General features: G+C 47.4%; 1 protein-coding gene across 9 annotated transcripts in view; it reads right to left on the bottom strand.

The window, feature by feature from the left end:
• The window catches only part of LOC121006028 (M1-specific T cell receptor beta chain-like), a 961,123-nt gene that overhangs the window by 410,804 nt on the left and 525,129 nt on the right, over positions 1 to 25,190 (bottom strand). The gene's annotated exons all lie outside the window — the stretch shown is intronic.

The raw sequence follows: 25,190 nt of genomic DNA, 5'->3' as shown, positions 1-25,190 counted from the left end.
ACTGACAGTTGCGGCCAAAAATCCAGTTTGGATGCCCAGTAGTCCAGCGGATCTGAAATGTGGGGTAGCAGGGTGTTGTGCAACTATGCCACCACCTGCTGGTTTAGGTCCTGCTGGCAAGTAGTTTCTTCACTAGGTGGGTGAAGAAAGCTGCTCATCAGCGACTCTAGACTTAAGTTGCTGATGATGGAGCAGGAGCTGCTCCTACACCCCACCCTGCCACAGCAGCCATGGCAAAGGAACGTGAGCACAGAGGGCCCCCCCGGTGAGACCTGCGAGAGGATGGACAATGACGCAGATAGGCAGCGGCCAACTGACTACATAGGATGTCTCTATAGTTGTTCAGTTTGTCCTCCCTCTCAGCAGGTGTAAAAAAGGCCCCCATTTTGGACCGGTAGCAAGGGTCCAACAAGGTGGCGAACCAGAAGTCATCCCTCTGGCGAATGCTGACAATTCGGCTGTCACTACCCTAGCAAGTGAGCATGCATCAGCCTTTTGTGCAAGTGACTTGGAGGGACTCCCTGCCTCCATCTCCACTGCATATTGCCACGGTGTGTCTGGGTCCTCTGCCTTGTCTTCCTCTGGCTGCTCCTGCTCTTCCTCTCCTGTCACCTGTGTAGAAAAACCACCAATTTCGTTACACATTGATTGTGCTCCAATGTCCTCCTCCTCCATTTAAGCCCCCACAGGGCTCATGTGGCCATGATATCTAGGCGCCACGTCTCCAGTTCCCTGACCAGCCAGATTTACCAGCATCTGTTCAAGGACATGAAGCAGTGAAATGACGTTGTTCATCCCGTAGTCCTGGTGACTGACAAATAACGTTGTCTCCTCAAAGGGCACGACCAAACGGCGGGTGTCACGCATGAGCTGCCACTGGTTGACATCGAAGTTACACAAGGGAGTTCTCCTGTCCGATTGGATCATCAAGAAATTGTTTATGGCCTTTCTCTGTTCGTATAGTGGGTCCAACATATGGAGGGTGGAATTTAAATGGGTGAAAACGTTGCATATCAGGCTATGTTGGGGGATGCCGTTCTGCCGCTGCAGCTCAAGGAGGGTGTGCTTTGCGGTGTATGAGTGGCTGAAGTGCATGCAAAGTTTCCTGGCCATTTTTAGGATGTCTTTCAGATGGATGGAAGACTTCAGGAACTGCTAGACAACCAGATTCAGCATGTGTGCCATGCAGGGCGCATGGATCAGCCCTCCCTGACGCTGTGCCGACACCATGTTCTCCCCATTGTCGGTCAGCATGGTTCCGATTTTCAGTTGTTGCGGAGAAAGCCAGGATTCAATTTCTTGATGAAGGACACGGAGCAGTTCCTCCATTGTGTGACTTTGTTCGCCCAGGCAAACAAGGTGCAGAACAGCATGACACCACCGTGCCCTGCACATGTTGTATTTTGGAGGGGCATTGTGACTTGTCCCTCCAGTGGAGGCTGAGAACACAGTGGGGGATAAGGAGACAGTGGCAGATATTGTCGCAGGACCAACGTCGTGAGAACGTGTAGGCGGAAGTGGCGTCACCTGGCCAAGTTGCTGGTGTGGCTGTGCAGGAACCACATGTACCCAGTGGGTCATAAAGGACATGTATTGTCCCTGACCGTAGTTACAGCTCCACACGTGGGCGCTGCCGCGCACTTTGGCAGACACCGACAGGCTCAAGAACTAGCCCACCTTCTGTTCTACATGTGTGTGCAGGGCTGGTACTGCCTTTTTGGCAAAGAAATGATGGCTTGGGAACTTTCCACCTCAGCTCGGCACAAGCCATCAGTTCTCATAAAGGTGCAGAGTCCACCAAGGGAGAGACTGCAGCACCAGCAACTTGCACAGGAGCACGTTCAGCTTTTCCGCCTTTGGATGAGTGCACGCATACTGTTGTCTCTTGGCAATCGCTTCGGTGATCAATTGCTGACGGAATGAGTGTTGGACATGAATATTCGAATTGTGAATTTCAATCACGAATATCCCCACTTCGAGAATTTGCGAAGATTTCGAATATAGTGCTATATATTCGTATTCGTGAATATTAAAAAAAATTTTTTTTCATCTGAACCCATGATCCCTCCCTGCTTCTTGCTTGTGGGCCAATGAGAGGCTGCAATGTCTTTGTCTGAGCTTAGCAACATCCCTAGCAACCAATGGGAAAGTTGCCTACCCCTTACTATATAAGAAGCTCCCCAGCAGCGATTTTCTGCAGTTTTTTGCCGTTCTGAGAGAGACAGCAGTGTCATTGCTGTGCTCTGTGCTTTCAACTCATTAAATTAGTTAGTTAGTTAGTTAGTTAGCTCATATATATACACTCACCTAAAGAATTATTAGGAACACCATACTAATACGGTGTTGGACCCCCTTTTGCCTTCAGAACTGCCTTAATACTACGTGGCATTGATTCAACAAGGTGCTGATAGCATTCTTTAGAAATGTTGGCCCATATTGATAGGTTAGCATCTTGCAGTTGATGGAGATTTGAGGGATGCACATCCAGGGCACGAAGCTCCCGTTCCACCACATCCCAAAGATGCTCTATTGGGTTGAGATCTGGTGACTGTGGGGGCCATTTTAGTACAGTGAACTCATTGTCATGTTCAAGAAACCAATTTCAAATGATTCGAGCTTTGTGACATGGTGCATTATCCTGCTGGAAGTAGCCATCAGAGGATGGGAACATGGTGGTCATGAAGGGATGGACATGGTCAGAAACAATGCTCAGGTAGCCCGTGGCATTTAAACGATGCCCAATTGGCACTAAGGGGCCTAAAGTGTGCCCAGAAAACATCCCCCACACCATTACACCACCACCACCAGCCTGCACAGTGGTAACAAGGCATGATGGATACATGTTCTCATTCTGTTTACGCCAAATTCGGACTCTACCATTTGAATGTCTCAACAGAAATCGAGACTCATCAGACCAGGCAGCATTTTTCCAGTCTTCAACAGTCCAATTTTGGTGAGCTCGTGCAAATTGTAGCCTCTTTTTCCTATTTGTAGTGGATATGAGTGGTACCCGGTTGGGTCTTCTGCTGTTGTAGCCCATCCGCCTCAAGGTTGTGCGTGTTGTGGCTTCACAAATGCTTTGCTGCATACCTCGGTTGTAACGAGTGGTTATTTCAGTCAACGTTGCTCTTCTATCAGCTTGAATCAGTCGGCCCATTCTCCTCTGACCTCTAGCATCCACAAGGCATTTTTGCCCACAGGACTGCCGCATACTGGATGTTTTTCTCTTTTCACACCATTCTTTGTAAACCCTAGAAATGGTTGTGCGTGAAAATCCCAGTAACTGAGCAGATTGTGAAATACTCAGACCGGCCCGTCTGGCACCAACAACCATGCCACGCTCAAAATTGCTTAAATCACCTTTCTTTCCCATTCTGACATTCAGTTTGGAGTTCAGGAGATTGTCTTGACCAGGACCACACCCCTAAATGCATTGAAGCAACTGCCATGTGATTGGTTGACTAGATAATTGCATTAATGAGAAATAGAACAGGTGTTCCTAATAATTCTTTAGGTGAGTGTATATAATACAGATAGTTAGTGGGAGATAGTCAGTGTAGGTTATATCCTGATATAGTGTAGCTGATAGGTTCCAGTGCAGGGTGTTAGGCAGTGTGATAGGTTCTGCTGTCCATACATACATGCTCTCAGACATAGTGCTGTGACGTCACAAGTTCACAACAATACTTAGTGCACCAATCACTAATATGTAGTCAGACCTGTTAAAATGTGAAGTTGCATGTATTGCACCAAAATATTCGCATCAATACTGCTGATTTTCGCAATTTTGAATATATTGGAGCACTCTATCTGCATATAAAGCTATTGTAATGTTCTGCCGTTCTGCCAATACACGCATATTAAATTGCTGATTTTCCCAATTAAGAAAATTATGGCGAATTCTCGAATTCGCTAATTTTTTATGATTATTCACCCAAATATTTGAGAAATATTGCAAATTCAAATATTGCCTCTGTCGTAGGAGCAGGAGCATCAGGACCAGCAGATGAAGAGAAGGACAGACAGCTCCCTTCGGCTGAGGTGGTTGAGCCTTGACTACCTGAAATCTGGTGTGTTCCACAGGGTGATGCAGCGGTTGCTGCGGCAGGCTGGACCACCACATCGGAGCCACGGTTCTCTCAAGCCACTATGGTGATGCTGCATATGTTGATGCAGGGCCGTGGTGCCAACATTGGCACACTGACCACGCTTCACCTTCTGCACACAGATTCTACAAATGGCCATGTTCACCTCCTACTGGCACACTGCCGAGTAGGTGATTTTGCCCCCAACTCTCCACGCTAACTGACTGCTACCGCCGCTGCTTCCGTGAACCCCTGCACCACTACTCTCCGAACAGGTAGGCTCCTGCGAAGCGGGTGGTCTACCCCAGGCACGTTTGGCTCCCGACCTCCCACTGCTGCCCCCCTGCTGACTCCCGACCACACTAGCGACTTGCTGACTCTGCCGCTGCCTCACAGCAAAGTTGCCACCCTCTTCTCTCAGAAACATTAAGGCCTCTGCCACTCCCCTGTGAAGGGCCTGGCACTAGAGTTGAGCGAACACCTGGATGTTCGGGATCCGAACCCGATCCGAACTTCGTCCCGAACCCGAACCCCATTGAAGTCAATGGGGACCCGAACTTTTGGGCACTAAAAAGTCTGTAAAACAGCCCAGGAAAGAGCTAGAGGGCTGCAAAAGGCAGCAACATGTAGGTAAATCCCCTGCAAACAAATGTGGATAGGGAAATGAATTAAAATTAAAATTAAAAAAATAAGAATGAACCAATATCAATTGGACAGAGGTCCCATAGCAGAGAATCTGGCTTCACGTCAGCAGAGAATCAGTCTTTTCATGCCATAGCAAAGAATCTGGCTTCATGTCAGCAGAGAATCAGTCTCCTCATGCCATAGCAGAGAATCTGGCTTCATGTCAGCGCAGAATCAGTCTTCATGTCATAGCAGAGAATCAGGCTTCACGTCACCCACCACTGGAACAGGCCACTGTCACACATTTAGGCCCCGGCACCCAGACAGAGGAGAGCGGTCCCGTAACAGAGAATCTGGCCTTATGTCAGCGCAGAATCTGTCTTCATGTCATAGCAGAGAATCAGGCTTCACGTCACCCACCACTGGAACAGGCCACTGTCACACATTTAGGCCCCGGAACCCAGACAGAGGAGAGCAGGCCCGTAACAGAGAATCTGGCCTTATGTCAGCGCAGAATCTGTCTTCATGTCATAGCAGAGAATCAGGCTTCACGTCACCCACCACTGGAACAGGCCACTGTCACACATTAAGGCCCCGGCACCCAGACAGAGGAGAGCGGTCCCGTAACAGAGAATCTGGCCTTATGTCAGCGCAGAATCTGTCTTCATGTCATAGCAGAGAATCAGGCATCACGTCACCCTTCACTGGAACAGGCCACTGTCACACATTTAGGCCCAGGCACCCAGGCAGAGGAGAGAGGTCCCGTAACAGAGAATCTGGCCTCATGTCAGCGCAGAATCTGTATTCATGTCATAGCAGAGAATCAGGCTTCACGTCACCCACCACTGGAACAGGCCACTGTCACACATTTAGGCCCCGGCACCCAGACAGAGGAGAGCGGTCCCGTAACAGAGAATCTGGCCTTATGTCAGCGCAGAATCTGTCTTCATGTCATAGCAGAGAATCAGGCTTCACGTCACCCACCACTGGAACAGGCCACTGTCACACATTTAGGCCCAGGCAGAGGAGAGAGGTCCCGTAACAGAGAATCTGGCCTTATGTCAGCGCAGAATCTGTATTCATGTCATAGCAGAGAATCAAGCTTCACGTCACCCACCACTGGAACAGGCCACTGTCACACATTTAGGCCCAGGCAGAGGAGAGAGGTCCCGTAACAGAGAATCTGGCCTGATGTCAGCGCAGAATCTGTATTCATGTCATAGCAGAGAATCAGGCTTCACGTCACCCACCACTGGAACAGGCCACTGTCACACATTTAGGCCCAGGCACCCAGGCAGAGGAGAGAGGTCCCGTAACAGAGAATCTGGCCTTATGTCAGCGCAGAATCTGTATTCATGTCATAGCAGAGAATCAGGCTTCACGTCACCCACCACTGGAACAGGCCACTGTCACACATTTAGGCCCAGGCACCCAGGCAGAGGAGAGAGGTCCCGTAACAGAGAATCTGGCATTATGTCAGCGCAGAATCTGTATTCATATCATAGCAGAGAATCAGGCTTCACGTCACCCACCACTGGAACAGGCCACTGTCACACATTTAGGCCCAGGCACCCAGACAGAGGAGAGCAGTCCCGTAACAGAGAATCTGGCCTTATGTCAGCGCAGAATCTGTATTCATGTCATAGCAGAGAATCAGGCTTCACGTCACCCACCACTGGAACAGGCCACTGTCACACATTTAGGCCCAGGCACCCAGACAGAGGAGAGCGGTCCCGTAACAGAGAATCTGGCCTTATGTCAGCGCAGAATCTGTATTCATGTCATAGCAGAGAATTAGGCTTCACGTCACCCACCACTGGAACAGGCCACTGTCACACATTTAGGCCCCGGCACCCAGACAGAGGAGAGCGGTCCCGTAACAGAGAATCTGGCCTTATGTCAGCGCAGAATCTGTCTTCATGTCATAGCAGAGAATCAGGCTTCACGTCACCCACCACTGGAACAGGCCACTGTCACACATTTAGGCCCAGGCACCCAGGCAGAGGAGAGAGGTCCCGTAACAGAGAATCTGGCCTTATGTCAGCGCAGAATCTGTATTCATGTCATAGCAGAGAATCAGGCTTCACGTCACCCACCACTGGAACAGGCCACTGTCACACATTTAGGCCCAGGCACCCAGGCAGAGGAGAGAGGTCCCGTAACAGAGAATCTGGCCTTATGTCAGCGCAGAATCTGCATTCATGTCATAGCAGAGAATCAGGCTTCACGTCACCCACCACTGGAACAGGCCACTGTCACACATTTAGGCCCCGGCACCCAGACAGAGGAGAGGTTCATTCAACTTTGGGTTGCCCCGCAATATAATGGTAAAATGAAATTAAAAATAGTATTGAATGAGGAAGTGCCCTGGAGTAGAATAATATATTGTTAAGGGGAGGTAGTTAATATCTAATCTGCACAAGGGATGGACAGGTCCTGTGGGATCCATGCCTGGTTCATTTTTATGAACGTCAGCTTGTCCACATTGGCTGTAGACAGGCGGCTGCGTTTGTCTGTAATGACGCCCCCTGCCGTGCTGAATACACGTTCAGACAAAACGCTGGCCGCCGGGCAGTCCAGCACCTCCAAGGCATAAAAGGCTAGCTCTGGCCACGTGGACAATTTGGAGACCCAGAAGTTGAATGGGGCCGAACCATCAGTCAGTACGTGTAGGGGTGTGCACAGGTACTGTTCCACCATGTTAGTGAAATGTTGCCTCCTGCTAACACGTTCCGTATCAGGTGGTGGTGCAGTTAGCTGTGGCGTGGTGACAAAACTTTTCCACATCTCTGCCATGCTAACCCTGCCCTCAGAGGAGCTGGCCGTGACACAGCTGCGTGGGCGACCTCTTGCTCCTCCTCTGCCTTCGCCTTGGGCTTCCACTGGTTCCCCTGTGACATTTGGGAATGCTCTCAGTAGCGCGTCTACCAACGTGCGCTTGTACTCGCGCATCTTCCTATCACGCTCCAGTGTAGGAAGTAAGGTGGGCACATTGTCTTTGTACCGGGGATCCAGCAGGGTGGCAACCCAGTATTCCGCACACGTTAAAATGTGGGCAACTCTGCTGTCGTTGCGCAGGCACTGCAGCATGTAGTCGCTCATGTGTGCCAGGCTGCCCAGAGGTAAGGACAAGCTGTCCTCTGTGGGAGGCGTATCGTCATCGTCCTGTGTTTCCCCCCAGCCACGCACCAGTGATGGGCCCGAGCTGCTTTGGGTGCCACCCCGCTGTGAACATGCTTCATCCTCATCCTCCTCCACCTCCTCCTCCTCATCCTCGTCCTCCTCGTCCTCCAGTAGTGGGCCCTGTCTGGCCACATTTGTACCTGGCCTCTGGTGTTGCAAAAAACCTCCCTCTGAGTCACTTTGAAGAGACTGGCCTGAAAGTGCTAAAAATGACCCCTCTTCCTCCTCTTCCTCCTGGGCCACCTCCTCTTCCATCATCGCCCTAAGTGTTTTCTCAAGGAGACATAGAAGTGGTATTGTAACGCTGATAACGGCGTCATCGCCACTGGCCATGTTGGTGGAGTACTCGAAACAGCGCAACAGGGCACACAGGTCTCGCATGGAGGCCCAGTCATTGGTGGTGAAGTGTGTCTGATCCGCAGTGCGACTGACCCGTGCGTGCTGCAGCTGAAACTCCACTATGGCCTGCTGCTGCTCGCACAGTCTGTCCAGCATATGCAAGGTGGAGTTCCACCTGGTGGGCACGTCGCATATGAGGCGGTGAGCGGGAAGGCCGAAGTTACGCTGTAGCGCAGACAGGCGAGCAGCGGCAGGGTGTGAACGCCGGAAGCGCGAACACTTTATGCAGCAGCTCTGACATGTCGGGGTAGTTGCGAATGAACTTCTGCAACACCAAATTCAGCACATGCGCCAGGCAAGGGATGTGCGTCAAACCGGCTAGTCCCAGAGCTGCAACGAGATTTCGCCCATTATCGCACACCACCAGGCCGGGCTTGAGGCTCACCGGCAGCAACCACTCGTCGGTCTGTTGTTCTATACCCCGCCACAACTCCTGTGCGGTGTGGGGCCTGTCCCCCAAACATATGAGTTTCAGAGGAGGAGGAAGCTGGGTAGGAGGAGGAGGAGACAGGAGGCCAAGAATGTTGCCCTGCGATCCTTGGCGGCGGAAGGACGTGCGCCAAACAGCTCTCCGCCTGGGGCCCAGCCGCCACTACATTTACCCAGTGTGCAGTTAGGGAGATATAGCGTCCCTGGCAGTGCTTACTGGTCCACGTATCTGTGGTTAGGTGGACCTTGCCACAGATGGCGTTGCGCAGTGCACACTTGATTTTATCGGACACTTGGTTGTGAAGGGAAGGCACGGCTCTCTTGGAGAAGTAGTGGCGGCTGGGAACAACATACTGTGGGACAGCAAGTGACATGAGCTGTTTGAAGCTGTGTGTGTCCACCAGCCTAAATGACAGCATTTCATAGGCCAGTAGTTTAGAAATGCTGGCATTCAGGGCCAGGGATCGAGGGTGGCTAGGTGGGAATTTACGCTTTCTCTCAAATGTTTGTGAGATGGAGAGCTGAACGCTGCCGTGTGACATGGTTGAGATGCTTGGTGACGCAGGTGGTGGTGTTGGTGGTACATCCCATGTTTGCTGGGCGGCAGGTGCCAACGATCCTCCAGAGGCAGAGGAAGAGGCCGAGGCGGCGGCAGCAGCAGCAGAAGAGGCCGGGGCGGCAGCAGCAGAAGAGGTAGCAGGGGGAGCCTGAGTGACTTCCTTGTTTTTAAGGTGTTTACTCCACTGCAGTTCATGCTTTGCATGCAGGTGCCTGGTCATGCAGGTTGTGCTAAGGTTCAGAACGTTAATGCCTCGCTTCAGGCTCTGATGGCACAGCGTGCAAACCACTCGGGTCTTGTCGTCAGCACATTGTTTGAAGAAGTGCCATGCCAGGGAACTCCTTGAAGCTGCCTTTGGGGTGCTCGGTCCCAGATGGCGGCGGTCAGTAGCAGGCGGAGTCTCTTGGCGGCGGGTGTTCTGATTTTGCCCACTGCTCCCTCTTTTGCTACGCTGTTGGCTCGGTCTCACCACTGCCTCTTCCTCCGAACTGTGAAAGTCAGTGGCCGACCTTCATTCCATGTGGGGTCTAGGACCTCATCGTCCCTTGCATCGTCTTCCACCCAGTCTTGATCCCTGACCTCCTGTTCAGTCTGCACACTGCAGAAAGACGCAGCAGTTGGCACCTGTGTTTCGTCATCATCAGAGACGTGCTGAGGTGGTATTCCCATGTCCTCATCATCAGGAAAAATAAGTGGTTGTGCGTTAGTGCTTTCTATCTCTTCCACCCCTGGGGAAGGGCTAGGTGGATGCCCTTGGGAAACCCTGGCAGCAGAGTCTTCAAACAGCATAAGAGACTGCTGCATAACTTGAGTCTCAGACAGTTTCCCTGATATGCATGGGGGTGATGTGACAGACCGATGGGCTTGGTTTGCATGCGCCATCTGTGCGCTTTCTGCAGAAGACTGGGTGGGAGATAATGTGAACGTGCTGGATCCACTGTCGGCCACCCAATTGACTAATGCCTGTACCTGCTCAGGCCTTACCATCCTTAGAACGGCATTGGGCCCCACCAAATATCGCTGTAAATTCTGCTGGCTACTGGGACCTGAGGTAGTTGGTTCACTAGGACGTGTGGCTGTGGCAGAACGGCCACGTCCTCTCCCAGCACCAGAGGGTCCACTAACACCACCACGACCATGTCCACGTCCGCGTCCCTTATTAGATGTTTTCCTCATTGTTCCCGTTCACCACAATTTTGAGAATGGCAAATTTGGGAATGCTTTTTCAACCCAGAACAAAAAGTCTGCTTTGACGGTCACTACAAATAACTTGACCAGCTAAAACTGTGCAGATTTGGTTGAATAGAGATGTGAGACCTGTTTTTTTTTGCGCTGTGTGACAGTTATAGGTTTAATCACAGAATGACACTTCTATCAGCACGCTAGCGTGTGTCTTAGGTTTTTCTGAATGACACTATCAATAGCTTCAATGTAAGATTTTCTTTTTGGGATAGATTTCAAGTAGGCCTGAAATACCACAAACTAGTTATTTTCAGAATGGCAAATTTGGGAATGCTTTTTCAACCCAGAACAAAAAGTCTGCTTTGACGGTCACTACAAATAACTTGACCAGCTAAAACTGTGCAGATTTGGTTGAATAGAGATGTGAGACCTGTTTTTTTTTTGCGCTGTGTGACAGTTATAGGTTTAATCACAGAATGACACTTCTATCAGCACGCTAGCGTGTGTCTTAGGTTTTTCTGAATGACACTATCAATAACTTCAATGTAAGATTTTCTTTTTGGGATAGATTTCAAGTAGGCCTGAAATACCACAAACTAGTTATTTTCAGAATGGCAAATTTGGGAATGCTTTTTCAACCCAGAACAAAAAGTCTGCTTTGACGGTCACTACAAATAACTTGACCAGCTAAAACAGTACAGATTTGGTTGAATAGAAATGTCAGGTCTATTTTTTAGGCGCTGGGTGACAGGCTCAACCTGCCCCTGATGTAATATATGGCCAAAAAATAACCACACTGTTGATGGTTAAATGCACTTGGGTGACACAGGCTCAGCCTGCACCAAATGTAGTATATGGCCAAAAAATAATCAGACTGTTGATGGTTAAATGCACTTGGGTGAAACAGGCTCAGCCTGCAGCTGATGTAGTATATGGCCAAAAAATAACCAGACTGTTGATGGTTAAATGCACTTCGGTGACACAGGCTCAGCCTGCAGCTGATGTAGGATATAGCACAAAATAACCACACTATCGATGGTTAAATACACTTGGTGATAGCTCGTGCTGGTGCACCACAAGTCACAAAATGGCCGCTGATCACCCCAGAAAAAAAGTGATCTAAAAACGCTCTGGGCAGCCTCAAAAAAGTGAGCAAGTCAATAATAGCACTTCAATGATCCACAGCTGCAGATCGATCACAGAATGAAGTCTTTTGGAGGAGTTAATCTGCCTAATCTCGCCCTAACGTCGCAGCTGCAACCTCTCCCTATGCTTGAATCAGCAGAGTGACGTGCAGCGCTACGTGACCCAAGCTTATATAGAGGCTGGGTCACATGCTGCACTGGCCAATCACAGCTATGCCAATAGTAGGCAAGGCTGTGATGGCCTCTTGGGCCAAGTAGTATGACGCTTGTTGATTGGCTGCTTTGCAGCCTTTCAAAAAGCGCCAAGAAAGCGCCGAACACCGAACCCGAACCCGGACTTTTACGAAAATGTTCGGGTTCGGGTCCGTGTCACGGACACCCCAAAATTCGGTACGAACCCGAACTATATAGTTCGGGTTCGCTCATCCCTACCTGGCACTTCTCTGTCTGACAAATAAATAAAAAGAAATTAAAACACCCCAAAAAAGTCAGTAATTTTCTCACTTCACCACACAACACCTAATAAGCCCTTTTTATTTTCCACGCCAAAAAGGGCTTTAAAATATTTAACTGCACAGCTGAATGGCAAATATATATATTTTTGCCAATAATACACGCCAAAAAGGGCTGTAATTTTCTCACTTCACCACACAATGGCAAATGCTCTTTTTTTGTGCCACTAATACGTGCCAAAAAGGGCTTTAGAACATATAATTGCACCGCTGAACAGCAAATATATTTTTCTTTTTTCCACTTATACACTCCACAAAATGCTTTGGAACAGGGGCGCACAACCTGCGGGCCGCATGCGGCCCCCAAAGCCAATATTTGCGGCCCCCGTGATCGGAAGATCCGCTGTGTTTCTGCACACAGTGCCGCACGATGGATCATTACAGCTCCTGCCCCTGCACTGTAGCAGCAGCAAGACAGGTGAGACGAGGAGAAGGCAGAAGCAGTATATCAGCGCTTCTGCCTTCTCCTCACACAGGTGAGTGCTATGTAGGGTGGACCCGGCTTGGGGGCAGAGGAGCGAAGAGCTGCAGGGTTAGGAGACCCTAATCAGCTATGCCTGCGTACAAAGCCCCCATAGCAGGCTAGTTTCCCCTGTAACTCGGGCTCCTTTAAATGCCCCAGTTACAGTGGAAATAGTGCAAAAAAAAAGTCTGTGTCCCCAAAGGTCTTTCAGTGACAAATTTCGGGGACAAATTATGTGGAAAAAATATATTAAAAAATAAGTTAAAAAATCATTTAAAAAATATATATAATAAATCACAAATAAAATATGATGTGGCAAAAAAAAAAAAAAAAGTAAAATAAAAACAAAAATAATAAAACACAAATAAAAGAAAAAATAAATAAAACATGCTAAATAGTAGAATGTTCATTGTCCCCCAACAGTCTTTTTATGACCTCTTGGGGGAGTTATTATGTGTCAAAAATATATTTAAATAATAAGTAATAAACCAATTATAAAAAAAGACTACAATAAAATAATATTAAAATGCAAATAAAAGTAATAAATAAAAATGAAAGAGTTATAAATTCACAAAAAGTGTCAGTGTCCCCCAAAGGTCTTTTTATGACCTCTTGGGGGATATTATTTGTAGCAGAAATATACTAAAAATTAAGTTAAAAAAGATAAAAAATAATAAAATACATAAAAGAAAAAACACCCACACCAACCAAAACCGTTGCCATTATCGCCCCATTCACGTGAAACTATACATATAAATATAACAAAATGACCGACACGAAATAGGTAACTAATTATAATAATTTATTTTGGTGTCAGTTTGCATATTTAAAGAATAAGGAGCTATAGTTTGAAAAAAAAATACTTTTTAAAAATGTTTTGTACAGTTTCCCCCATATAAAACTAAAAAATAAAGTATAAAGCCCTATGTGTCAAGTGAAAAATTGTTGCAAAAATTACTTTGGTAGTTCCAACACATAAAATAGTTACAACCGTTTGACCTACCACGTGCGCTAAATCACAAAAAAGTGTCTTTTCAGGCATGATTATTAAATTGTTAACCAATAAGCGCTTTCCCCACTAGTAAGGGAAAGTGCTTACTGGTTATTGCATGGCACCTGTAACTGGCAGGAGGCGGTAATAACCAGGGAGCGCCATCCTCTGCAGTGAAGGAAATCACTGATTTATGAACAAGTTCCTGCAGCGTGGCCCCTGAAACAGAAGATTCATACTTACCTGCTCCATGCCGCCCTGGCCCCCTCTGCACTTTTACACCTGTCAGTGCATGGCCATGGTCACATACACCACTCCAGTCAAATGACTGACTTCAGCAGTGACACGCTGCTTGTGGCCACATCACCGCTGAAGCCAGTGATTGGCTGGGGAGGTGCATGTGACCATGGCCACGCACTGTCAAGTAAAAACAGCGCCAGGATCAGGTAAGTATAGCTCTTCGGTTTCAGGGGCCATGCTGCAAGAACTTGTTAAAAATTCATTTTTACTGGAAAATCCCTTTAAGCCAGGGCCGGATTGGCCATAGATCTCACAGGGAAACTTCCCTGTAGGCCAATGCCCAGGGGGCCGTCTGGGCCCTCCTCACGGCTGGCCAGTGAGAGTTTTATAGGGATGTATTTTGTGCTCATGGGGGCAGTATTTTGTGATGAACTGTGGTATTTGGCTCTGTTGGGTTGGTATAATGTGCCACAATATGGTATTGCTGGCCCTGACTTCCATCAATTTGTACCCGACTACAAAACGGGGCCACTATTAGTATTTTTCCAGGGTGATTTCAAGTTCCCAGTCCTACCCTTCTTTAAGCCCTTATGACATTCAGGTCAATTACTGGAAATACGTCTTCATAGGGACACTCACTCATGATATCGTGCCGCACAACTCTCTGTGTGATCAGGGATGTGCTACTGATAGTCAATGTAACTAAATGAAGGAGGAATGACTGTGATAGCGATCATTCCTCCCCAGTCACTTTACATCGGCCTGTGTACATTGCGGCCCCTTGAAATAGAGCAATGTGACAATGCGGCCCTTGGACCAAAAAAGGTTGTGCACCCCTGCTTTAGAACATATATCTGCACCATTAAAAGGCAAATAATATTTTTTTTTTGCCACTAATACACGCAAAAAAAAGCTTTAGAATTGACGTGAAGAGGTCTATCAGGAACTCTTGGAGAGAGTCAGTTGAGACGGTTCCAGGGATGTTCCTAATGTTGTTTCTCCTAGAGCAATCTTCAAGATCTGCTAATCTTAATTTCATACCAGCTACATTATCTTGTGTTTCATCATAAGAGTCTACCATAGAGTTGTGTGCTTCTTTAAAGTCTTCCATTTTCTTGTAATTCACACTCGCGTTTTGGCTTTCCGTTTGTGAGATGCGTCATAGGCTCTCAGAAGCGGTCCAAAACGGATAAGTCTACCTTCCGCTCTGGAGGCGGACACCAAAAAGCTGCCTGCAGCGTTTTGCTGTCCGCTTGACGAAACTGAGCCAAACAGATCCATCCTGGCACACAATGCAAGTCAATGGGGATGGATCCGCTTTCTCTGACACAATCTGGCACAATAGAAAACGGATCCGTCTTTCAATGGAGTTCATGACGGATCTGTCTTGGCTATGTTACAGATAATACAAACGGATCCATTCATGACGGATGCATGCGGTTGTATTATTGTAACGGATCTGTTTTTGCAGATCCATGATGGATCTGACCAAAATGCGAGTGTAAAAGTAGCGAGTAGTGCGGTCCCCAATAGCTATAATATCAGCTCTTATGGTATTTAGGGCTGATTGTATATCTAGTTGGATGGAGCTTTTTAAATCTGCCATTAAGTCGTGCATAGCGGTCAAAGTAATGATATCCTCCCGCTCAGGTCTTGCAGTGCTGCCAGAATTAGCTCCCAAAGGAGAGCTTTGTGCTGACCCCCGCTTGAAATACTTGATTTACTTGCCAGGGATGTTTGTTCTGCTCCTGTGAGGTTTTGCCGCCTCGTGGTGCGCTTGGAATAGGCGCCGAGCGTGTCCTGTGTTGCTTCATGAGGAGAGCGGGCGCCATCTTGGATTGGCCCCGCCGTGAAGAAGGAGGTGAGTTTGGTCGGGGGATCTGGTGTTTTCTTTGTCCTAGTCATCTCCCGTTCTCCTGGGCTGGTGAAAGGGCTGATGGGGTGGTCTGGGTAAATTTTGGAGATGAAGGGCAGCTTGGCAGAGTGGTAGTTGGCTGAGGCTGCCGGAGCTCAGAGCAGCGTGTATCCTCTCAGCACAGCATCAGGCCATGCCCCCCCTCCTCGCGCAAAGTTTTAATTAAAGTCAGTGGACCATGCGTGGTTGCTGCTGGGTCCTGCAGACCTCTCTAACTAACAGATTTTGGAGCCCTGAGGTATGGGGAGCTATGGTTATAGCTATAGGCGATGGCCCGATGGTGAATTCTGGTGTTCAGTTTGACACACACTATAATACCCCCTAGCTGTCCCCTTTGATATTAGATTTTCAAAATAATGGGTCTTATGTAAATATGAGCCAAAATGGCCATTTCTAGAAAGTTTTGTGGCTGGTGGGTGAACTGGGGTTAGGTTGTCCTGTGAATGAGGATTCAGATGTTGAGAGGTTCGGTATACGACATTATTGGTGAGGTTTTCCATGCTGTAGGATTTTCATTATATATATATACAGCACTGTATTTGTGGCTCTGAGTTTCATGGGTCTATCTCCAAAAGTGGACTTCAGAAGGGGCAACACTTTAACTAATTTGCATCAAAAGGGGAATTTTTGAACGGAAAGGAGGAAAAACCTAGAATGTGTCCACCAATTTGATATTTATATGATGAGAAGTTTGTAATATCTTTGTCAGGATAACTATTTCTCAAAATATTAAAGTGGAATCACTATGCTCATTTGTTTTCCCCAGCTTTGGCTCCTTGACCACATCAGAGCAGAGCAGTGATCTGTGGCTACAGTTTAGTTACAGTCCCTACAGGAAGGAAGAGGTAGAATGAGACATGCCCCCGGCCTCATCATTGGTTCAGACTACTGCTCTGCTGGTTTTATAACCTGTCAATCACAAAGCTTAGAAAAATAAATTAGTTATAGGCTAGACCTTTATGACCCCCCCTTTAGTAATGAAAAATGGGCTCTTAGACTCTGTTTTTGGGTGGACAGCAGAACAAGCAAGAGCTTTCTCTCTTCATACACTGTCACCTCTACTGAGATGTCTACGAACTTGCATCCCTCAGGAATTCTAACACAACTATTTTTATTACTCTATGATGTGCTATTACTTTATTATGCCTGTGAAAAATGCATGAAGGAATCGCTAGCATTGGGGGGGGGGGGTGCCCCTACACAGTCTGACATTATCCAATCAGTACTTCAGTGCTACCAGTGTCAGACTGTGCAGGGAACTCCGCACCTCCCAACTGGACCTTCATTGCAAACTGCTAGCAATTCCTAAATTCTACCAGGAATAATAGAGGAATGGTACATCATAGAGTCATACGAATAGATGCTCCAGAATTGTTATTTCAATGGTAATACAATTAGTTACTAAAACTGACATGTCAGGAGAGGTGACCAATCATCTTTAAATGGAGGGACAGCCCGTGTTTCTTCAGGGCCCCTTATTCCTGGCAACACTGGGGGTCCCAGAGATCAGAAATCTCCTAACTTTTTAGCACCCGCCTGACTAACTGGTTTTAAAAGTTGAATGAATATATATAGAGATGAAAATGTGGGGGGTTCAGCCAGCACAACCCTGTATGCAGGTGCACATTGCTATGGTGAAATACAGATACAAACGCAAAAACACAAATGCAATTGCACTCTGCAACCAGCACTCTGCCCTGCCTCTATGCTGGATGTTGAATGAGGCATTGGTGTACATTTTGGCCAAAGCGTAATAAGCCACTTTCCACGTCAAGGTCGCCTCCATGAGTGGTCCCTAACACTAGTTCCTACCTGCTATGGTCCATGACAGCCACACAAAGTCCAGGGAGCGCAGGTACAGCATGCACGCCAAGCACACTCTGCTTTTAACCCCGTCCGGTGCCATTACAGCTTTCATCGGATCCAGGGATGCAAGTACCAACATGCACGCTGAGCCCACTATATACTTCTCCTGGAGCCAAATGGCTACTGGTAGGTGCTATATAAGCAGACTCAGTTTTATACTGACTTTAAAACAAGCCTCCAGCGCAGACTAACTAAATATATAGAGATGAGTGAATCGAAGCTGACGAAGTGGAATTTGTTCCGAATTTCTGGAAAAATTTGATTCGCACCGAAGCCGAATTTCCTCACTCTTTGTGGTAATGAATCCCATTTTTTGATAAAATGGTTGCTGCACGTTTGAGGACATGGAGAAAGGAACTCTGGGAAGGCGGTATCACCCATAATGCCATGCATGCAGCCAATCTGCAGCCAGCTAGCCCTGTGAGGTCACAGCCCTATAAATAGCGGCAGCCATCTTAGATTCTACCATTTTCCAGTGTACCTAGTGCAGGGAGAGATGTCAGCAGGCGCTAGGGACAGTGATAGGAAGGACTACATTGTAGTGAAATGATTTATAAGTGCAGGGAAAGGATAGGGAGGAATCATTCCGCAGTATTTATGTAGAACTGGGTTCAGTAGGGGAGGTTACAGCCTCGGTAATAGGAACAATCCTATTACACCTTGCTGCACTGATACAGCCATTATACAGCTCTGTAATTCCAGCAAACCATTCTTGTTATTGGGGTGAAAGTGCTGTTTGATACAGGCATTAACAGGGTTTATTACAAGGAAATATTTCTACAGCACGTACGTCCTATTTGCCCTTGTGTGGTGCAGTTATATGTTGTAAAGCCCTTTTTGCCGTCTATTAGTGGCAAAATAAAAATATATTTGCCCTTGTGCGGTGCAGTGATATAATTTACAGCCCTGTTTGCCGTGTATTAGTGGCAAAATAAAAATATATTCGCCGTTCAGCGTTGCACTTATCTTTTGAAAAGCCTTTTGTGTAGTGTAAAAGTAGAAGATCAGTAGGGCCTAATTGCCGTTCTGTGGTGCAGTGTTATATTCTAAAGCCCTGTTTGCCGTGTATTAGTGGTGTTTTTTTTTTTTTATCAAACATTTGGTTATTTGATCTAACAGTATGTCAGACAGAGAAGTGCCAGGCCCTGCACAGGGGAGGGGCAGAGGCCTAAATGTTTCTGGTGCAGGCACAGGTCGAAGCAGAGCAAGGGGACTTGGAAGCAGGGGTCGCAGAGAGAGGCCTGAGCTCCCGGTGTCATCTAGCAGTCGTGTCTTGACGAGCAACCCAGCGTTTCTTGAATGTTTAACTCGGTCATTCACTTCGTCCCAAGTGACATCAGTCACCCCCAGCCAAGAGATGGTGGGTTCCTCTGACACAACGCTTAGTTGCCACGACCCGGGAGCAGGCCCTGTGCCCTCACCTGTCCTGAACTTTCCTCTGTCATTTTCAGTTCCCTCACCGTGAGAAGTATTATATGCCGTAGGCTCGGCTCCACTTTTTCAGAGAGGAAGAGCTACTAGAGTGCAGTCAACAGCTACTGCCCAGCCAAGATCTGGAGGAGACATCCACTGCTTCCTGATAACACGTGTTCGGCTCAGTGTTAGTCAGGGAAAGCTGAGCATAGGAAGGGAAAGACAGTGTAGGGAGTGTTATTGGAAGATTTTTATTACAAAAACTTTTCAGAGACCCAAAAGTCCTTGTAAGGACTATTGTGTGTGTGATAGCAGCAATATATGTTTGTAGCGCAACCTGCGCTAAATTGCTCAGTCTTAGGGAGAGCTGTGCATAGGAAGGAACAGAGAGTGTAGGGAGTGTAATAGGAAGATTTTTATTAGAAAAACTTTTCAGAGACCCAAAAGTCCCTAAAATATCAGTGACATCCAGTGTACTTTTTCCGTAGACGGTGTCCGCTGCGGACAGTTAAATTATCCGCGCCACATCTCCTGTGTAAAGTGTGGGCATTCCTAAAATATCAGTGACATCCAGTGTACTTTTTCCGTAGACGGTGTCCGCTGCGGACAGTTGCATTATCTGTGCCACATCTCCAGTGTAAAGTGTGCGCATCCAAAAAATATCTGTGACATCCAGTGCACTTTTTCAATAGACGGTGTCCGCTGCGGACAGTTAAATAATCCGCGCCACATCTCCAGTGTAAAGTGCGCGCATCCCTAAAATATCAGTGACATCCAGTGTACTTTTTCAATAGACGGTGTCCGCTGCGGACAGTTAAATAATCCGCGCCACATCTCCAGTGTAAAGTGCGCGCATCCCTAAAATATCAGTGACATCCAGTGTACTTTTTCCGTAGACGGTGTCTGCTGCGGACAGTGACATTAGCTGCGCCACATCTCCAGTGTAAAGTGTGCGGATTCAAAAAATATCAGTGACATCCAGTGCACTTTTTCAATAGATGGTGTCCGCTGCGGACAGTTAAATAATCCGCGCCACATCTCCTGTGTAAAGTGTGTGCATCCCTAAAATATCAGTGACATCCAGTGTACTTTTTCCGTAGATGGTGTCCGCTGCGGACAGTTAAATTATCCGTGACACCAGGGCCGGTGCAAGGATTTTTGCACACACAAGCGAAGCTACATTTTGGCGCCCCCCCCACCCACAACTCGGTGGGGGTGATGTAAAAAGGAGGGCGTGATGTGACATGGAGGGGGATGAGAAATGTGACATGGAAGGGCATGAGATATGTGACATGGAGGGGGATGAAAAATGTGACATGGAGGGGGTTGAAATGTGTAATGGAGGGGGGAGAAATGTGACATGGAGGGGGGAGAAATGTGACATGGGGTGAGAATTGGGACATGGAGGGGGTTGAAATGTGACATGGAGGGGGTTGAAATGTGACATGGAGGGGGATGAGAAATGTGACAAGGAGGGGGATGAGAAATGTGACATGGAGGGGGATGAGAAATGTGACATGGAGGGGGATGAGAAATGTGACATGGAGGGGGGAGAACTGTGACATGGAGGGAGGAGAAATGTGACATGGAGGGGGGAGAAATGTGACATAGGGGGGTGATGTGACATGGAGGGGGAGAAATGTGACATTTCTCCCCCTCCATGTCACATTTCTCCCCCTCCATGTCACATCACCCCCTGCTTTTTACATCACCCCCTTTGTGTCACATTTCTCCCCCATGTCACATTTCTCCCCCTCCATGTCACATTTCAACCCCCTCCATGGCATATTTCTCCCCCCTCCATGTCACATTTCCCCCCTCTATTAATGTTGTATAAAAATAAACATTATGCTCCTCACCTGGCCCTGGTCGTCTGCAGCAGCTCCCCTTCTCCTCTGTGTGGTCCTGGTATCTTCTCTCTGTGCTCCCGACAAGACTTTGAGGACCTTTCCCACTCAGCCAATCAGTGGCTGCAGCTGTGTCATGTGTCAGACCAGTGATTGGCTCAGCAGGAAATCACTGCCCTGACACATGACACAGCTGCGGCCACTGATTGGCAGAGTGGAAAAGGTCCTCAAACAACTTGTCAGGACTTGGGAGCCCAAAGAGAAGATATGAGGACCACCACACTGAGGAGAACAGCCGTAGGAGGCCGGCGGCATGCAAGTGATTAATGAAAAAAAAATAATAATATTTTTCTGCCCCCCCTTCTCAGCGCCCTAAGGCGGCCGCTTGGTCTGCCTTATTATAGCACGGTCCTGCGTGACACATCTCCTGTGTAAAGTGTGCGCATCAAAAAATATCAGTGACATCCAGTGTACTTTTTTAGTACACGGTGTCCGCTGCGGACAGTTAAATTATCTGCGCCACATCTCCTGTGTAAAGTGTGCGCATCCCTAAAATATCAGTGACATCCAGTGTACTTTTTCAATAGACGGTGTCCGCTGCGGCAGGGGCATCGTTAGGTGAAAACATTCTGAGCCCCAGATGTTTTGTCCAGTGCCCCGAATGTTTATGCTGGTGGGATTTTTTTATTTTATTAGGCTATTCCTAGCCGTCTGGGCAGTCCCACAGATCATCCCCCAACCTCCCTTGTATGTTCAGAACTTCAGTCACTTCGGTCCACAATTCTGTTCTGCGGTGAGTGATCCCACGAGACCCGCTACGGGAGGTCACGGGTCTCGTGGGATCACGCGCCACAGAACTGAATTGTGGACTGAAGTGATTGAAGTTCTGAACTCATGCCGCACGTTTTCACCTAACGAATGTTTTGACCTAAGGCTCTGAATGTTTTCACCTAATGATGCCCCTGCCCCTGGGGGGTACACTGTGATTAGTTTATAGTGGGGGGGTTTGCTTAATTTTATATTAGGCTGACCATAGGTTAGGATGATCTGTGGGGTTGCCCAGATGGCTAGGCCCTTCACTGTAGTTATTAACCCCTTTTAGCAGTCCCCCATTCACTGAAGGGGGGACTGCTGAAAGGGGTTAATAACTACTGTGAAGGCCCCCCCCCTGTGGTGATGATGCCGTGGCTTCATGGGGTGGGGGCGTGGCTTCATGGGGGCTCGTGCCCCGAATGTCTTTAGACCCTAGCAATGCCCCTGCGCTGCGGACAGTGAGATTAGCTGCGCCACATCTCCAGTGTAAAGTGTGCGCATCCAAAAAATAACTATGACATCCAGTCTACTTTTTCAATAGACGGTGTCCGCTGAGGACAGTGACATTACCAGTGCCACATCTCCAGTGTAAAGTGTGCACCTAAAAATTTTATCTGTGACATACAGTGTGCTTTTTTTGTAGACGCTTTGGACAGTGATAATTACCGGTGGTACCTCTGCTGTATAACGTTTCCTCATCCCAAATACCTGTGACATTCCCTGTAATTTTTAGTTAGCCGCTAGTGACAGCATTGTCATTATCTGCGAGATATCTCCTGTATGACGTTTCCACATCACAAATACCTTTTTACATTTTTTTGCGCATACACTTCCATATCCTACGCTACTGTACTTTCAAGCATATATCTCATTTAAAATGAAGAAGGCTAGCAGTAAAGGACAGGGAAGTGGCCATGATGCTGATGGTGCACGCAGAGGCTGTGGCCCTGGGCACGTTGAAATTGTGCCTGCTGCCAGACCACAAGAAAAACTGTCATCCACGATACCTAGCTTCATGTCCCAGTTTGCAGGGCGGCGCAGGACACCACTCTTGAAGTTAGATCAGTGCTACCAGGTGGTCGGTTGGATTGCAGCAGATAATGCTTCCAGTCAGGTAAGCACCACTCTGTCTTCCACCAAGTCTTGATACTCCTTCCTCCCACCATGGTGAGTCTTGCCAAACAAGTAATCCCACACTCGAATATTCCGAGGACCTCTTTTCCTCGCCATTCCTTCATTTGGTCCTCTCGCTAAGCACGCTTGAAGAGGGACAGATCTTGTGCCCCTATTCCCAATCTCTTGAGCATCCACAGTCACAAGAAGATGGCGGTGGGGAACGGCAATTACTGTTTAATGAGGTGGATGATGATGAGACACAGTTGCCAATAACTCAACAGCAATTACTGTCTCAAGAGGTTGAGGAAGAGGGTGAGACACAGTTGTCAATCACTGAGGTTGTTGTTAGGTCAACAAGTCAGGAGGATGAGCACAGTGAGGAAGTGAAAGAGGAGGTGGTGGGCAATGAAGTCACTGACCCAACCTGGGAAGGTAGAAAGCTGAGCGAGGACAGCAGTACAGAGGGGGAAGGATCTGCAGCACCCCAACAGGCTTGAAGAGGCGGAGAAGGCGGACCACACCAAACATGCCAGCAACTGTTCAACAGAGCACCCCCTTGCGGAAATCTCCCTTGCCAAGGGGTAGGTGTTCTGCAGTCTGGCGCTTTTTTGAGGAAAGTGCGGACGACAAAAGAAAAGGAAAGGAGGCAAACTGATGTATTCTGAATGGATCCTTATCCATTCAGAATGCATTAGGGCAAAACTGATCCATTTTGGACCGCTTGTGAGAGCCCTGAAACGGATCTCATAAACGGAAACCAAAACGCCAGTGTGAAAGTAGCCCTATTTGTGCCGCAATCTGCAACTTTTCTAAAAAAAAAGTCAGCATGGTGTGGGTGGGAAAGTGAACAGGCTGGCAGAAATTGGTATTACTAAAATGGACGGCGTAGGCACGGGATTTGCGGGGCACGGAGGAGACAGAGAATGTCAATCAACTTTACAAAGGCGTGCCAAACGGTGAGAGGACAGAGCCTCCAGGTGCTGCAGCAACGCCCCATTAGCACCTAGAGGTTCATTTGCATATTATAAAAGTCATACAGTTATGTTTTGCTGACATTAGCACATCGATACATAACGATTTTTCTGATGATAGAAACCCTTTAATCTCATAAATGTCTCCTATATTTCAATTAAATTATTCCAAAATGGTTAAATCATTATTTAGCGTGAACGGCGGCAGGCAGGGAGATATAAGTCATACAGTTATGTTCTGCTCATATTAGCACATCGCTAATGTCAGCCAGCTACATAATGATTTTTCTGATGACGCAAACCCTTTAAAATAGACCCTTCTGATTTAGTATGTATATTGGGAGACATACCATTAGGATGGGAGGGATAATGGAAAATATGTTGCCTAAAATTAAATTATTATTGGCTAGAAGGTGGATTTGCCTGGAGGTGCCCAGTGTCGGGGATACATGCAATAAATGTAAGTCCTTAGAGAAATGGGAATACAAAAAACAAAATAAAATACACATTCATGAAAATTTATGTAAGGATTGGGAGATATTTCTAAAAAAAATTATAATAATTTCTCCCCTTGATCTTAATTAAGGAGAGAGAAGAAAGGAAAGAGAGGGGAGAAAAGAAGGGTAAAGGTAAAAAAGAAAAAAGAAAAAGAAGGAAATAAAAATAGGATAATTATTTTTGTTTCTGTTTTTGTTTTGTTTCTGCTTCCTTATTTGTTTACCTGCGCTTAATCAGTGGTAAAGGGGGTAGGGATAGATTTGGAGGGGTAGATAAATTATGAGAGATAAGATAATAAAAAGGTTTGCATTGATGGGGAGAGTAATTAGGGGGGAGGGGGTAAGTTTTATAGGGGGACAAAATCCTGTATAATGTGAGGAAGTATAAGATAATTTTTTTTATGTAATTATAAAAAAAACATAGAGAGGTGAAGAGAAAGACCTGTAGAGGTAAGCAGTCTTTTGGCCTATGATTATCTGTACAGCTGTGAGTCCTGTAACATCTGAGACTGCATTCCTGTATAACTTCAGCCGGTCCATAACAAGTGGGACCCATCCTGAATTGTCTGTATTTGAATCCTTCAGTAAAGAATCTGTCATTGCTTCCTGCACTTCATTTGCACCACAATGTGCCGGCGTCACGACCACGGGGACCCTGCCTTGCATTGTAAAACCGTCAACATCAAGGGCATCTCAACCGCCATCAGGCAGGCGGATTCCGAGAACCAGGGTGTATTTCTAGTTACTACAGAAGCTTCAAAACCGTGAATACCGACTACTGCACCTATCAGGTCACCCACACTCGTGCACACCCCTGCAGCTCGGTTGCTTCATGTAGGAGGTAATATTCTACCACCCTGATCATAGCAGGAGCCATTTGGTAATGAACGCTGTCACCTTACAGCTAGAAATGCTCTTAATAATTCCCCCAAAAATGATG

The sequence above is a fragment of the Bufo bufo genome, chromosome 6 (genome assembly GCF_905171765.1).
Source record: "Bufo bufo chromosome 6, aBufBuf1.1, whole genome shotgun sequence".
NCBI classification, from domain to species: Eukaryota; Metazoa; Chordata; class Amphibia; order Anura; family Bufonidae; genus Bufo; species Bufo bufo.
The sequence above is the reverse complement of the archived record's forward strand: the minus strand, read 5'-3'. Positions and strand labels throughout refer to the sequence as shown.